The sequence below is a fragment of the Ranitomeya variabilis genome, chromosome 1 (assembly GCF_051348905.1).
Source record: "Ranitomeya variabilis isolate aRanVar5 chromosome 1, aRanVar5.hap1, whole genome shotgun sequence".
NCBI classification, from domain to species: Eukaryota; Metazoa; Chordata; class Amphibia; order Anura; family Dendrobatidae; genus Ranitomeya; species Ranitomeya variabilis.
Genome location: NC_135232.1, coordinates 356,092,301 through 356,107,230, shown reverse-complemented (window position 1 = coordinate 356,107,230; position 14,930 = coordinate 356,092,301). Strand labels below are relative to the sequence as shown.

Here is a 14,930-nt window from a genome sequence, read left to right as displayed (position 1 = left end):
TTGGGAGAATCCCACTCTGCAGCCTGGACCCTTTTGACATAAAGGTGCTTCTCACAAAAATAGAATATCATCAAAAAGTTAAGGCCCCTTTCACACATCAGTTTTTTCTATCAGTGGTAATCTGTCGAATTTTTTAAAAAACGAATCCAGCGACTGATGCCTCCAGATCCGTTTTTTCTCATAGGCTTGTACTAGGGACGGATTGCGATGGATGGCCTCATGTTTCATCCGTCATTCGCTGGATCTGTCAAAAATTGTTTGTCCGGCAGCCGGAGACAATGGGCAAAGTATCGTTTTTTGTGTACGTCGAAAGCACGGACAGCGACGGACCCGTCGCCGTCCGTCGTTTGCTCGAATGGAAGCCTATGGGCACCTGATCCATCAAATGACGGAATCCGGAAACGGATTCCGTTTTTTTTAACTGAGTATGCTCCGATTTATTTAGCCAGATCCGCTAGTCGGATCCATCGAAAAAACGAATCCGTCGCATCAGTTTTTCACAATCTGCGAAGGATCCATCGAGCCAATGGATTGTGACTGATGGCAAAAAACTGATGTGTGAAAGGGGCCTAATATATTTCAGCTCCTCAATACAAAAAGTGAAACTCATATTATATTGAGTCATTACAAATAGAAGGATCTATTTCAAGTGTTTATTTCTGTTAAAGTTGATGATTATGGCTTACAGCCAATGAAAACCCAAAGGTCATTATCTCAGTAAATAACAATACTTTATAACACCAGCTTGAAAAATTATTTTCAAATTTGAAATGTTGGCCTACTGAAATGTATGTGGAGCACCCCCACGTCAGGGCAATGGGGTACTCGGCACCGGGTCCTTCGGTTCGGGGGATGTCACGGTGGCACGACCCGGTCCATGGCCCTTTGAGGGGCGTCCAATAAAAGGAAAAGTTTATATGATGTTCGTGACGCCGCCTGTGGTATTCGGTCAGGGTGACCGACGCTGCTTAGGGGTCCACTGGGGTGATGGATTGGCAGCTAGATGGTATACCTTCCCACAGGTGAATTGTATCCCCTGGGCTTCCCAGAGGTGTAGATGGTGATGGTGTAAGGCGCAGTGAATAACGAGGACACAAATGGTGCAGTCTCTTTACCTTTTACTGAAGACTTCAGCATCCACAGTCCAAGGTACAGATCACAGGGCAGGCAGAGTCCAGCCGGTCCGAAGGCAAATCCAGAGTGCCCTTATCCAGGTGGAAATCAGTAGCCTTCCTACTAGCGCCTGTGTGTTGTAGTACCTCCCTGCTGAGCTTCCCGGTAAGGTCCTCACAACTCTTGTAGATGTTCTAGATGTTATTTCTTCCTCTCTGTCCCCCAGATGGTATGGATAGGACAACCCGTATGACTGATGGCCTGAGGCTTGTTTATAGGGACCCTAGAGACGCCCCGACCCCCACAATTTGCCACTGTGTCTTCATAGGTATTTAGGTCGGGCAGCCAACTTGGAATTGACTGTCCTGCCAGTCTGTGAAGTAATGCATAGAGTCAATTACTCCCTCGGTGTTCCGGCCACCGGCTACGCGCCTCAGAAGGAGGCAGCCTATTTCAGGGCAGAACTCCTCCCGGTGTTTTCTCCTTGTGCTGTGACTTCGTTTCTCACTCTCCACAATACAATTCCTTTCTTGTCCTTTCTTAGGATGCTGCCACACGTGGGGCAGGTGCAGCTCCGTGTCTCTCTGTCTCGTGCTAGGCCTCTGCCAGGATCCCACCTCTGACAGGGACCCCCTGTCTGCAGCTCAGATGTTCCTCCTTTCCCCCTGTCTGCCTGACAGGTGTTGCCTGGGCGGAGCCCAGTCAGCTTCTGCCTAACTTCCTATCCAACCCACCAGTTTTACCCTAATGTGAGGAGTGCCCTAATAGATAGGAGCAAGGCTCCCCCTGGTGGACTGGAGTGTGAAGTGTAGTGTGTGTTTTGTGATACCTGGTAAGGTGAACTCTTTTAGTGCCATCAGACGTAATATCACTCCCCCTGGTGGAAGAATGACATTACTGCAACGACCAGGACTCTGGGGAGCGGGATATGTTCAGTAAATGACCTCAATACTTGGTCCTGGCTCCTTTTGCTTCAATCACTGCATCAATGCGGCGTGACATGGAGGCGTTCAGTCTGCAGCACTGCTGAGGTGTTATGGAAGCCCAGGTTGCTTTGATAGCAGCCTTCAGCTCGTTCTGCATTGTTAGGTCTGGTGTCTCTCATCTTCCTCTTGATAATACTGCTGTCCAATCACGCACAGTTATACTGTTGTTTTTGAACCAGGTATTGGTACTTTTGGCAGTGTGGACAGGTGCCAAGCCCTGCTGGAGAATGAAATTTCCATTTCCAAAAAGCTTTTCGGCAGAGAGAAGGATGAAGTGCTCTAAAATTTCCTCATAGATGGCTGCGCTGACTTTGGTCTTGATAAAACACAGTGGACCTACACCAGCAAATGACATGGCTCCCCAATTCATCACTGATTGTGGAAACTTTGTGTGCCTCTCCACTCTTCCTTCAGACTCTGGGACTTTGATTTCCAAATAAAATGCAACATTTACTTTCATCAGAAAACAACACCTTGATTCACTGAGCAACACTCCAGTTCTTTTTCCCCTTGGCCCAGGTAAGACACTCCTTTCATTGTCTATTGGTCATGAGTGCCTAGACACAAGGAATATGACACTTGTAGCTCATGTCCTGGATATATGTGTGTGTATGACTCTTGAAGCAATGACTCCATCAGCAGTCCACTCCTTGTGAATCTCCCCCCAATTTTTGAATGGCCTTTTCTTAACAATCCTTTAAGGCTGCAGTTATCCAGGTTTCTTGTGCACCTTTTTCTACCACACTTTTTCCTTCCATTCAACTTTCCATTAATATACTTGGATACAGCACTCTGTGAACAGCCAGCTTCTTTGTCAATTACCTTTTGTGGCTTACCGTCCTTGTGGGGTCTGTCAATGACTGCCTTCTGGACATCTTTCAAGCAAGCAGTCTTCCCCATGATTGTGGAGTCTACTGAAAGAGACTAAGGGAGCTTTTTTAATGCTTAGGAAGCCTTTGCAGGTGTTTTTTGTTAATTACTCTAATTTACTGAGATAATGTCTTTTGGGTTTTCATTGGCTGTAAGCCATAATCATCAACATTAACAAAAATAAACACTTGAAATAGATCACTCTGTTTGTAATGACTCTATATAATATATGAGTTTCACTTTTTGCATTGAAGAACTGAAATGAATTAACATTCAATATTCTAATTTTGCAAGAAGCGCCTGTTTCTTCAAGTGCCTTTAATCGTGCAGCTCCTTCACTCTGTCTACTATTGGTCTATGGGACCTCAGTGGTTGGCTCCATATGAACTAGCATCCTTCTCAATCTAATTCTGTTTTACTGGGTGTGCCACCTACCTGTTTGATAACTACTCAACATCTATGTCTTTTCATCTAAAAAACAACCAGAGGGTCATAGCAATTTTAATAGAGAGAATGATGGCACCAGAAACCTCTGTAGCAGTTATATTGGGGAAGCCCGAAGAACCAGGTATGCTCAACATGTCGGGGACAGTAAGGATTATTAAATCCATGGTATAAGGCTTCAGTTGGTCCAACCAAAATGTGTGAATATGGACCTCAATTACCTTGTGCGTAGGGCAAGCTTTAGTAGCTGAAGGCCCATTAAAGCAGGGGTGGGGAACCTCAGGCCCCAGGGTGTTGTGAACTCTGTTTTTGGGCTCCCTCTTGTGGTCACAAGTGGTACTGTGTGAGTGCTATCTTTGGGCTCCCTCTGGTGGCTCTTTTTGTCATTCTGCAGGTCTGTGGCTGGGATCAGCTGTCTCGTTATCTGCTAGTTGGTTTCCTATTTAGCTCACCTGGACTTTCAGTTGTTGCCTGCTGTCGATGTATTCAGTGCTATTTTGATCTCTCCTGACTACCTTCGTTATCAGTCTCTCCAAGAGAAGCTAAGTTTCTGTTTGTTCATTTTTTGATCATCAGTGTTCAATATGTTTCTTGGTTTATTATCTGTCCTTGTCCAGCTTGCTAATATTTGATTTCCTTGCTTGCTGGTAGCTCTAGAGGGCTGAGTTTCTCCCCTCACACCGTTAGTTGGTGTGGAGGTTCTTGAATTCTCAGCGTGGATATTTTGTATAGGGTTTTCTACTGACCGCACAGTTTCCTATCTGTCTTCTGCTATCTAGTACTAGCGGGCCTCATTTGCTGAATCTGTTTTCATTTCTACGTTTGTATTTTCCCCTTACCTCACCGTTATTATTTGTTGGGGGCTTTCTATATCTTTGGGGTTATTTCTCTGAGGCAAGTGAGGTCTTACTTTCTATCTCTAGGGGTAGCTAGTTTCTCAGGCTGCGTCGTGACGTCTAGGAATTCAGGCACGTTCACCGGCTACCTTTAGTGTGTTTGGTTAGAATCAGGATTGCGGTCAGTCCAGTTACCACCTCCCTAGAGCTCTTTCTATGTTCAGTTACTTAGCTCGTCAGTTCTGTGATCCTCAGCCACTAAGGATCATAACAGTACAGCAGGCCAAAGAGTGTTTAATGCATCGCAGAAGTGGGATAAGAGAAGTCCTGAGTGCAATTTTTTTTGTTTTTTCCTCCCTTTGCTGCAGTCTGTCCAGCTTCTCTCATCCCCTTAATCTCTGGGTGGCTTTGAGTTCAGCTGCAGACATGGATATTCAGAGTCTGACTTCTAGTGTGGATCATCTTGCTGCAAGGGTGCAAAGCATTCAGGATTTTGTTGTTCACAGTCCTATGTCAGAGCCAAAAATACCTATTCCGGAGTTGTTTTCTGGAGATAGATCTAGGTTTCTGAATTTTAAGAATAATTGTAAATTATTTCTTTCCTTGAGACCTCGTTCCTCTGGTGATTCCGCTCAGCAAGTTAAAATTGTTATCTCCTTGTTACGTGGCGACCCTCAAGATTGGGCTTTCTCCCTGGCGCCAGGAGATCCTGCATTGCTGAATGTGGATGCGTTTTTTCTGGCGCTTGGACTGCTTTATGAGGAACCTAATCTTGAGAACCAGGCAGAAAAGGCTTTGCTGGCCCTATCTCAGGGACAGGATGAAGCAGAGGTGTATTGTCAAAAATTTTGGAAATGGTCAGTGCTTACTCAATGGAATGAGTGTGCCCTGGCTGCAAATTTCAGAGAAGGTCTTTCTGAAGCCATTAAGAATGTTATGGTGGGGTTCCCCATGCCTGCAAGTCTGAATGACTCAATGGCTTTGGCCATTCAGATTGATCGGCGTTTGCGGGAGCGCAAATCTGCGCACCATCTGGCGGTGTTTTCTGAACAGAGACCTGAGTCTATGCAATGTGACAGAATTCTGACCAGAATTGAGCGGCAAAGTCATAGACGTCAAAATGGGTTGTGCTTTTACTGTGGTGATTCTACTCATGTTATCTCAGCATGCTCTAAGCGCTTAAAAAAAATCGCTAAATCTGTCACCGTTGGTACTATACAGCCTAAATTCATTTTGTCTGTTACTTTAATTTGTTCTTTGTCATCCTACTCGGTTATGGCTTTTGTGGATTCAGGTGCTGCCCTGAATCTGATGGATTTGTCGTTTGCCAGGCGCTGTGGTTTGGTCCTGGAGCCTTTTAAATTCCCTATTCCACTGAGGGGAATTGATGCTACACCATTGGCTGAGAATAAGCCTCAGTATTGGACTCAAGTGACCATGTGTATGACTCCTGTACATCAGGAGGTGATTCGCTTTCTTGTGCTGCATAATTTGCATGATGTTGTCGTTTTGGGTCTGCCATGGTTGCAGGCCCATAATCCAGTTCTGGATTGGAAAGCTATGTCTGTGTCAAGTTGGGGTTGCCAGGGAATTCATGGCGATGCTTCTTTGGTGTCAATTGCTTCTTCCACTCCTTCTGAGGTCCCTGAGTTTTTGTCAGACTACCAGGATGTATTTGATGAGCCCAGATCCGGTGCCCTGCCTCCTCATAGGGATTGTGATTGTGCTATAAATTTGATTCCTGGTAGTAAGTTCCCTAAGGGACGACTTTTTAATTTGTCTGTACCAGAACATGGCGCTATGCGGAGTTATATAAAGGAGTCTTTGGAGAAGGGACATATTCGGCCGTCCTCATCCCCTCTTGGTGCAGGATTCTTTTTTGTGGCCAAGAAGGATGGTTCTCTGAGACCTTGTATAGATTATCGTCTTCTAAATAAAATCACGGTCAAATTTCAGTATCCTTTGCCATTATTGTCTGATCTGTTTGCTCGGATTAAGGGGTCCAGTTGGTTCACCAAGATAGATCTTCGTGGTGCGTATAACCTTGTGCGTATTAAGCAGGGGGATAAATGGAAAACAGCATTTAATACACCCGAAGGCCATTTTGAGTACTTGGTGATGCCTTTTGGACTCTCTAATGCTCCTTCTGTGTTTCAGTCCTTCATGCATGACATCTTCCGAGAATATCTGGATAAATTTATGATTGTGTATCTGGATGACATTTTGGTCTTTTCTGAGGATTGGGAGTCCCATGTGAAGCAGGTCAGGATGGTATTTCAGGTCCTGCGTGCTAATGCCTTATTTGTGAAGGGCTCAAAATGTCTCTTCGGAGTACAGAAGGTTTCCTTTTTGGGTTTTATTTTTTCTCCTTCTACTATTGAGATGGACCCAGTCAAGGTCCAGGCTATTCATGACTGGACTCGGCCTACATCTGTTAAGAGTCTTCAGAAGTTCTTGGGTTTTGCTAATTTTTACCGTCGCTTCATTGCTAATTTTTCTGTCGTGGTTAAACCCTTGACGGATTTGACCAAGAAGGGTTCTGATGTGACTAATTGGTCTTCTGCGGCCGTGCAAGCCTTTCAGGAGCTGAAGCGCCGGTTTTCTTCGGCTCCAGTTTTATGTCAGCCTGATATCTCTCTTCCTTTTCAGGTCGAGGTTGATGCTTCTGAGATTGGAGCAGGGGCTGTTTTGTCGCAGAGAATCTCTGATTGCTCTGTGATGAAGCCTTGTGCTTTCTTTTCAAGAAAGTTTTCGCCTGCCGAGCGGAATTATGATGTTGGTAATCGGGAGTTGTTGGCTATGAAGTGGGCATTTGAGGAGTGGCGACATTGGCTCGAGGGAGCTAAGCATCGTGTGGTGGTCTTGACTGATCACAAAAAACTGATCTATCTCGAGTCTGCCAAGCGGCTGAATCCTAGACAGGCTCGTTGGTCGTTGTTTTTCTCCCGTTTCGATTTCGTGGTCTCGTACCTGCCTGGTTCGAAGAACGTGAAGGCTGATGCTCTTTCTAGGAGTTTTATGCCTGACTCTCCGGGAGTTTCAGAGCCGGCTGGTATCCTCAGAGAGGGAGTGATTTTGTCTGCCATTTCCCCAGATTTGCGATGAGTGCTGCAGGAATTTCAGGCGGATAGACCTGACCGTTGTCCACCAGAGAGACTGTTTGTCCCAGATAGATGGACCAGCAGAGTTATTTCCGAGGTTCATTCTTCGGTGTTGGCAGGTCATCCTGGGATTTTTGGTACCAGAGATTTGGTGGCTAGATCCTTCTGGTGGCCTTCCTTGTCACGGGATGTGCGTTCCTTTGTGCAGTCCTGTGGGATTTGTGCTCGGGCTAAGCCTTGCTGTTCTCGTGCCAGCGGTTTGCTTTTGCCTTTGCCTGTCCCGAAGAGGCCTTGGACGCACATTTCCATGGATTTTATTTTGGATCTTCCAGTCTCTCAGAGAATATCTGTCATCTGGGTGGTGTGTGATCATTTTTCTAAAATGGTCCATTTGGTGCCCTTGCCTAAGTTGCCTTCCTCCTCTGATTTGGTTCCTCTATTTTTTCAGAATGTGGTTCGCTTGGACGGCATCCCTGAAAATATTGTGTCTGACAGAGGATCCCAGTTTGTGTCCAGATTTTGGCGGATCTTTTGTGCTAAGATGGGCATTGACTTGTCTTTTTCGTCTGCCTTCCATCCTCAGACGAATGGCCAAACTGAGCGAACTAATCAGACCTCGGAAACTTATTTAAGATGTTTTGTTTCTGCTGATCAGGATGATTGGGTTACTTTTTTGCCATTGGCCGAGTTTGCCCTTAATAATCGGGCTAGGTCTGCTACTTTGGTTTCGCCTTTTTTTTGTAATTCTGGCTTTCATCCTCGTTTTTCCTCGGGTCAGGTGGAGCCGTCTGACTGTCCTGGGGTGGATTCTGTGGTGGATAGGTTGCAGCAGATTTGGAACCATGTGGTGGACAATTTGAAGTTGTCACAGGAGAAGGCTCAGCGCTTTGCCAACCGCCATCGCGGTGTGGGTCCCCGACTTCGTGTTGGGGATTTGGTATGGCTGTCTTCTCGGTATGTTCCTATGAAGGTCTCCTCTCCTAAGTTCAAGCCTCGCTTCATCGGTCCTTATAAGATTTTGGAAATCCTTAACCCTGTGTCATTTCGTTTGGACCTCCCAGCGTCGTTTGCCATTCATAATGTGTTCCATAGGTCTTTGTTGCGGAGGTATGTGGTGCCTGTGGTTCCTTCTGTTGAGCCCCCTGCTCCGGTGCTGGTTGAGGGAGAATTGGAGTACGTAGTGGAGAAGATCTTGGATTCTCGTATTTCTAGATGGAGGCTTCAGTATTTGGTTAAGTGGAAGGGCTATTGTCAGGAGGATAATTCCTGGGTTGTCGCCTCTGATGTTCATGCGGCCGATTTGGTTCATGCCTTCCATGTTGCTCATCCTGATCGCCCTGGGGGTTTTGATGAGGGTTCGGTGACCCCTCCTCAAGGGGGGGGGTACTGTTGTGAACTCTGTTTTTGGGCTCCCTCTTGTGGTCACAAGTGGTACTGTGTGAGTGCTATCTTTGGGCTCCCTCTGGTGGCTCGTTTTGTCATTCTGCAGGTCTGTGGCTGGGATCAGCTGTCTCGTTATCTGCTAGTTGGTTTCCTATTTAGCTCACCTGGACTTTCAGTTGTTGCCTGCTGTCAATGTATTCAGTGCTATTTTGATCTCTAGAAAAGGAGGTAGCCAGCCCACCAGTAATCACCGCAGGTGCACGGAACTCCGCTGCAGGCAGACGTAATGTTCATTGAAGAGAAAAAAAAAAAGGTTGAGTTCCAGCTCCTTAAAACAATTATTTTATTGAATCCAAATATAAAATCCAAATGTCCATGGTGTATGACTCCCACCAATAAGTGCCCGGGATGACAGAGCTTTAACGGCTACGCGTTTCGATCAGAATGATCTTTATCAAAGCCATCTTTATATTTGGATTCAATAAAAGAATTGTTTTAAGGAGCTGGAACTCAACCTTTTTTTTTTCTCTATTTTGATCTCTCCTGACTACCTTCGTTATCAGTCTCTCGAAGAGAAGCTAAGTTTCTGTTTGTTCATTTTTTGATCATCAGTGTTCAATATGTTTCTTGGTTTATTATCTGTCCTTGTCCAGCTTGCTAATATGTGATTTCCTTGCTTGCTGGTAGCTCTAGAGGGCTGAGCTTCTCCCCTCACACCGTTAGTTGGTGTGGGGGTTCTTGAATTCTCAGCGTGGATATTTTGTATAGGGTTTTCTACTGACCTAGCGGGCCTCATTTGCTGAATCTGTTTTCATTTCTACGTTTGTATTTTCCCCTTACCTCACCGTTATTATTTGTTGGGGGCTTTCTATATCTTTGGGGTTATTTCTCTGAGGCAAGTGAGGTCATACTTTCTATCTCTAGGGGTAGCTAGTTTCTCAGGCTGCGTCGTGACGTCTAGGAATTCAGGCACGTTCACCGGCTACCTTTAGTGTGTTTGGTTAGAATCAGGATTGCGGTCAGTCCAGTTACCACCTCCCTAGAGCTCTTTCTATGTTCAGTTACTTAGCTCGTCAGTTCTGTGATCCTCAGCCACTAAGGATCATAACACCAGGGCCTTTTACGGCCCTTGAAGACCTTTTATCAGGGCCCCGAGCAGATTCTCAGGGACTGCATTCTTGGCCAAGGAGCTGTAATTTGATTGCCACAAGCTCATTAATTTCTTCTTGCTCTGTTAGCACACACACACAGTGCTCACTACTGAACACTGAAGGGCATGCAATGAAAGATTACGTCCTGAAACCAGTACCAGAGTCAGGATGTACTTTGTGGGCGGAGTTTGTATGGCCCCCGAAGGATGGTATAAATATCTCAATGGCGCTTGGCAGAAAAAAGATTCCCCACCCCTGCATTAAAGGACTACAAGCTAGAATAAGGGATGGGCATCAACAAGAATTAAAATAACCCTGTTTTCTTGGATTTAAGATTATGTAAGTATATCAAGATGTCAGCCTATAAAACATGGCTACTTCTTATAAAAACAGCATCATGCCTGTACAAAGGTTGCACATGGGATTGCAGGCTAGCCCCATTACCTTCCATTGAACTGAGCTGCGATCCATGCACAGGTGTTGTACTGTTCCCATGTTTTTTCTAATAATGTGCAATCCCTTCAATCTTATCTGCTTCTCAATGAAGCTGAATTTCAAATTAGCTAGCTACTCTCAAAAAAATCTATCTAAAGCTGAAGTCAGTCATTCATAGTCAGTTTATTTTCAGGCATTAAAGTCACATAGTGTTCTGGAGTTTCCTAATTTCAGGGAACACGTATGACATTGCCGAGTTAAACTACCAAGGCTTAATTATTTACTACCAGGAATCTGTAGAAGAAAATATATGTTTTTTTCCATTAGAATTGGACATTACGGCGATTCTAGCTATGTCTGCTAAATACATTCTTGCCAGTTTCATCCAAGTTATTACTTATTAATTTTGTTATATTAATAAACATGATATTGAACCAGTGGTATGTTTGTATATATAAGACCAAATTTGCCAATGTAACATAGTCTAAGTACATACCACGCAGTAAAACTGTTTAATCTATCCCTGCCGCCAGTTACACATAGCTCTGCTTTATTTTGCACATTGAAAAATTGGATTCTGCTACTGTGTTTGGTTTTGTATATTTATCAAGGAAAATATTTAGCTAGTTATAAAGCCTGATGTTTGAAGGAGCCATTGAACCAAAACTAAAATTGTGCAGAGAGAAGTCATATGTAAATGTACTAAAGGATAAAAATATATGGAATGGAGTACAGTCTAAATATAAAAGGTGTCTATGAGCAACCAAAGCTGAAGATATTCAGAATAGTTACAGTATGTTAGTGGAAGAAATGTGTATTTTTCATTTTTTAACACACTGTTTATCACTTATTACCTCTGTTCTTCCCTTGCACGAGCTGAGAAGACTTCTGCCCTGCGTCACCAAATTGTTTTCGCCAGATTTCTACTGTTAAACACTTTAAAAAGTCACAAAACTTGTTACGTGAAAAAATGGCGATTTTTGGTGTTTTCATGAGCGTTTCATCCAGCTCTGCCAAAATGAGAGTAGAATGGACAGAACAGGACAAAGCGAAGGCCGAATACTAATACTAATTCATCAAAAGTTGTGGCATGAGGCAAACGGAGATGTAAACCACAGAGAAAATGGTCCTCTTAATGAAATAGGGGCATCTTATTCTTCCATGTCCATCATCAAGACTGGCGTACAAAACACCAGTCTTAATAAATTGAGCCCTTCGTTTTCCAGTTGAATTATATATGTAATGCTGCATCCTTTGGCACAATCAATTAAAGAGGTTTTCCCAAAAACAAAACAGATTTTAATTAATAGCTCTTGGAATACTAATGAGTTCCACAATTTGATGTGTTAAAAAGATGTTCCTGTGCTGAGATCATCTTATAAATGCGTCTCTGCTATGTCCTGTTTTATTTGCTGTGTCCAACTGTGTAGAGTTGATTCAGTTCTCTGTTGGTGCATACCATAGCTCCTGGCCAGCTAAGGAAGCATAAATGAGCATACAGAGGTCACTGCAGGGGATCACAGTGACTTCTTTCTGTGAGGTAACACATTTCCCTGCCTGTTTTATCACAGGAGCAAGTGTTTCTGCCATGTTTCCAGCCCTCTGAGGTCATCATAAATCACATCAGTGGCATAAGAGCTCCTGCGACCACTGAGCTGCATCCGGGAATGATGATGCTTATGCAAGATCACAGATGGGGCAGGTCACCGTCAGCAGGTAGGCAATGAATGGGGAAAAGCGATAGGGAGGCCGGAGAGTTATAAGTGCCGGGCCAAGTTCCCTGAACTTGAGGCTCATTTGCATAAAAAATTGTCAATGGAGTTCTATAAAATGGAGACATGGACTTTAAAACAAAGGTATGGCTGTAATCAACATTACACAAAATCTACATAGATGACGTGAGTTTGAGGTCTAAAAATCTGCTGACAGGTTCCCTTTAAGAGTATTAACTCTTAGTACCTTAGTCTAAAGTGCACACTTGGCATTTCCCAAAGCACACCTGTACCACAATTCCACTTTATATCTTTACACAAAAGCACTTATTTTTTTTGAAGCGACATGATTGAAAGAGACATATCCCTGATATAATAGAATAGTAAAGTAGGGAGAGGAGTAAAATTCCCTCTCTATACTGAGGAGCACAAATGTAAACATTGTTTTGTACAAAAGCCCCAATCTCCACTTTGAAAGAGTTTTGATTTGGGGAATTCTCGAGGAGCATTCATCTTGGCCCTCCAAGTTTCAGGTAATATGGGTATTAGTATACAGGTGCTTCTCCCAAAATTAGAATATCATCAAAAAGTATATTTATTTTAGTTTTTCAATACAAAAAGTGAAACTCATAAATCATATAGAGCCATTACAAACAAAGTAATCTATTTCAAATGTTTATTTGTTATTGTTGATGATTATGGCTTACAGCCCATGAAAACCCAAAAGTCATTATCTCAGTAAATTAGAATGATTAACAAAAAGCATCTAAAAAGGCTTCCTAAGCATTTAAAAAGCTCCCTTAGTCTGTTTCAGTAGGTTCAACAATCATGGAGAAGACTGCTGACTTGACAGATGTCCAGAAGGCAGTCATTGACACACTCCACAAGGAGGGTAAGCCACAAAAGGTCATTGCTAAAGAAGCTGGCTGTTCACAGAGTGCTGTATCTAAGCATAGTAATGGAAAGCTGAGTGAAAGGAAAAAGTGTAGCAGAAAAAGCTGCACAAGCAACCGGGATAACCGCAGCTTTGACATTTAACTGTTTGATGATATTCTAATAAAGTGAGAAGCACCTGTATGTGCACATGACATCCTTTTCATGCAGGTAAGCTCCAGAACCCACCTGAAAAATCTCTTAATAAATGGTAAAATGCTAAAAAGAATGAATAATGCATAGCAATGTAAAAATCACTCACTGTTCATATGTTCAGTCTTTTGAGCTTCTTTTAACTGCTTCATGTTTCCAATTATGCAAAGTGATTAAAAGATGTGACCTGACTATTCTTCAGTGTCTTGCACTTGGAAGCTGCTCACTAGTTCATTGAATACAAAATTTAAAAAAGGTTGAGGTAAAAAAAATATCCAAAACCACGATTCAAGACAAAAGACGCTGCCCTTAGACATAGTAGACTGTGTCTGAGTGTCAGCCTCCAGTAGGCGTACAGTTGTACATGCTCGAAAATGATGCATGGCAGAGCTCATGCACATTCTGCCCGGACCATTATAGCCTATGGCCCAGGGATGGGTGGGGGTTCATACATATGCCCCGACGGAGCCACTGAGCATATACTAAAGGCAATGTGAAAGCACCCTTAGAATAAAGGATGACAACCAATAATGAATTTCCAGTCATACATAGAAGAATGTGTTGTTCATTCATCCCAGCCATCTTCATGTTTGTGGACACCTGGAAAATTGTAGTGCTGCAGACATCTGACCCCTTCGCCTACTAGAAATATTCAGATTGGTTTATTGAATAGAGAATAGCTTTTCCAATGTGAGCATACATCTCAATATCCATGGCCTTCTGTTTGACTCAACCTGTCTTTACTGCTTTTCATGAGGACCCAAAAAATGAAATAATTTATGGATGTTTAAAAGTTGCATTCAATCACCTGTGGTAGATCAGCTCACCCGGCTGCACACGGAGTCAGACACAGGAACACTGTCTCTTTAATTCTTCCACTAGTTTATTATATACATGCAGCATAAATCAGTGCCTTCAGACAAAACAGAAAAGAAAAGCAAAACAAAATTGTATACAGTTTGTGTCGCTGCAGGCATCTGCCCGCTCAGGATTACCAAAACACACTTTCCCGTTTACCTCAAACATGAGGACCACTCTGGAGTTAACCTCTCCACACATACTGAGCCACTACTGACTGAGAAGGCTGACTACACTGTGTTCCAACTTATTATGCACAAAGAGTTTAGGAGTGATCGGGTTAGAATTTTTTTGTTTGTCATTTAAACTCATTGATGGTGATGTGTGTCAGGGCTCTTTATATCACTGAAAGCAATTGCAGATACCTGTGCAAATTAGTTTGGCAGGTGTGTCCAAATAAAGGCAAGACTACTTAAGAAGGCTGCTCCACATTATTAAGCAGCCTACATTTTTTGCCAAAATGGGAAAGAAAAAGGATGTGTCGGCTGCTGAGAAGCAACAAATTGTGGAGTATTTAGGTCAAGGCATGACTACAATCAACATTGCCAAGACACTTCATCGTGATCATCGCACAATCAAGAAGTATGTAGCTGATTCCCAGCACACACGTGTGCGTGCTGATAAAGAAAAGTTAAGGACTCTTTCCAACAGGCAATTGCGTAAGATTAAAAGATCAGCAGCAAAAACGCCTTGTCATAGCAGCAGACAAGTTTTTGAAGCTGCTGGTGCCTCCAACGTCCCCAGAACAACAAGATGCAGGGTCCTTCAGAGGTTTGCAGCTGTGCGTAAGCCATCTTGTCGACCACCTCTATCCACTGCACACAGGCAGAAACGGCTCCAGTTGGCCAAACGATACATGAAAACTGACTTCCAAACTGTTTTGTTCACCGATGAGTGTCGTGCAACGCTCGATGGTCCAGATGGATGGAGTGGAGGATGGCTGGTTGATGGACAC

At 43.6% G+C, this 14,930-nt stretch overlaps 1 long non-coding RNA gene across 1 annotated transcript in view; it reads left to right on the top strand.

Moving 5' to 3' along the window:
* LOC143794018 (uncharacterized) overlaps positions 1 to 14,930 on the top strand; it is a 443,398-nt gene that overhangs the window by 415,785 nt on the left and 12,683 nt on the right. The window contains exon 2 of the long non-coding RNA XR_013220383.1: positions 11,891 to 12,035. This is a non-coding gene — a long non-coding RNA (uncharacterized LOC143794018). The remainder of the gene's footprint in view (positions 1 to 11,890; positions 12,036 to 14,930) is intronic.